Genomic DNA, 1,805 nt, shown 5'->3' with positions numbered 1-1,805 from the left:
GATAGACATAACGACAATATGATACAGTACATAGAGATGACGTCAGACCTATAGGTACAACGATAGACATAACGACAATATGATACAGTACATAGAGATGACGTCAGATCTATAGGTACAACGATAGACATAACGACAATATGATACAGTACATAGAGATGACGTCAGACACACCCAACAATTGCCGAGGCCGTGGCCGGAACTTCCCCCAGTGGCTCAGGTCAAGGACGGTCACTCACGGCGAGTTGACCTTGGCCAAAGCTTCCTCCAGCAGGGACAGGTCACCTGGGAGAACAATGTAACAATAAAATATAGGCGTATTTACGTCCCCACCGACTCATCTATTCTAGATTCTGTGGAAGTTCGTCACTTTGGTCGCCTAAAACTTTCACATTTGAAAAACAAACTAACGGTGGTTCAGAATTATTTAAAGGGTGCACAGTTCTATTGAGGAGTCTGACGTCACTGTAGTTCAATTTTCAGTTTTTCATTAGTTTCGTTTAGATTTAATCTTGGGAACGTCTGTCTTCTAAGACGCCATTGTAAACAAGTGAGGCTTCCGTTCACAAGCAGTGCGCACTGTTTCCACAATGACTTGACGATCGATTCTTTTGAGTCCGTTCATCGAACGGGTATCCAGCTAGTTTTAGATAACACAGGAGGCGGGCTTCCCACCCTGCCTGTCAGGGCAAACCCGGACTGAGAGAGTTACGAAATCCCAGCAGAAAGATCAAGATACTCGAAAAACAAAAAATATCCCTACTGGGTTCCCATTCGGGAATCGAATTCAGGTCTCGTGCGTGCGACAGCAAAGTGGCTAACCGCTACACCACAGATATCGAGTGAACAATGGCCGCACAACAATCAGTATTTGTAGTTAAAAAGTACAGAGGTTCGCTACCCCTTTCTTCACAGTCAGGTTAGATGTAGTAAAGATGCAGGACCTCAGAACCTCAACCCAAACTTCCATAGGGCCAAGCCTGGTTGCCTAAAGTACCTTCCCCAAGGTCACACAGACCCAAGGTCACACCGAACTCAGGCTCGAACCCCTGACCCACAAGTTCCCGTTTACGAATCCAGCAGCTAACGTCTAGACTACCAATGCCAGCTGTATTAACATTTAGAGTAACCCACTGTTCTACTGTTGACCACGTATCTACGGTTCTTGTATGAGACATATATCTCTATGGAATATGTATCTGCGGTTCTTGTATGAGACATATATCTCTATGGAATATGTATCTACTTTTCTTGTATGAGACATATATCTCTATATAATATGTATCTACGGTTCTTGTATGAGACACATATCTCTATGGAATATGTATCTACTGTTCTTGTATGAGACACGTATCTCTATGGAATATGTATCTACGGTTCTTGTATGAGACACATCTCTCTATGGAATATGTATCTATGGTTCTTGTATGAGACACATCTCTCTATGGAATATGTATCTACTGTTCTTGTATGAGACACATATCTCTATGGAATATGTATCTATGGTTCTTGTATGAGACACATCTCTCTATGGAATATGTATCTACTGTTCTTGTATGAGACACATATCTCTATGGAATATGTATCTATGGTTCTTGTATGAGACACATATCTCTATGGAATATGTATCTACGGTTCTTGTATGAGACATATATCTCTATGGAATATGTATCTATGGTTCTTGTATGAGACACATATCTCTATGGAATATGTATCTACGGTTCTTGTATGAGACACATCTCTCTATGGAATATGTATCTATGGTTCTTGTATGAGACACGTATCTCTATGGAATATGTATCTAT

This window comes from Aplysia californica, unplaced genomic scaffold (genome assembly GCF_000002075.1).
Source record: "Aplysia californica isolate F4 #8 unplaced genomic scaffold, AplCal3.0 scaffold01207, whole genome shotgun sequence".
NCBI lineage: Eukaryota > Metazoa > Mollusca > Gastropoda > Aplysiida > Aplysiidae > Aplysia > Aplysia californica.
The sequence above is the reverse complement of the archived record's forward strand: the minus strand, read 5'-3'. Positions refer to the sequence as shown.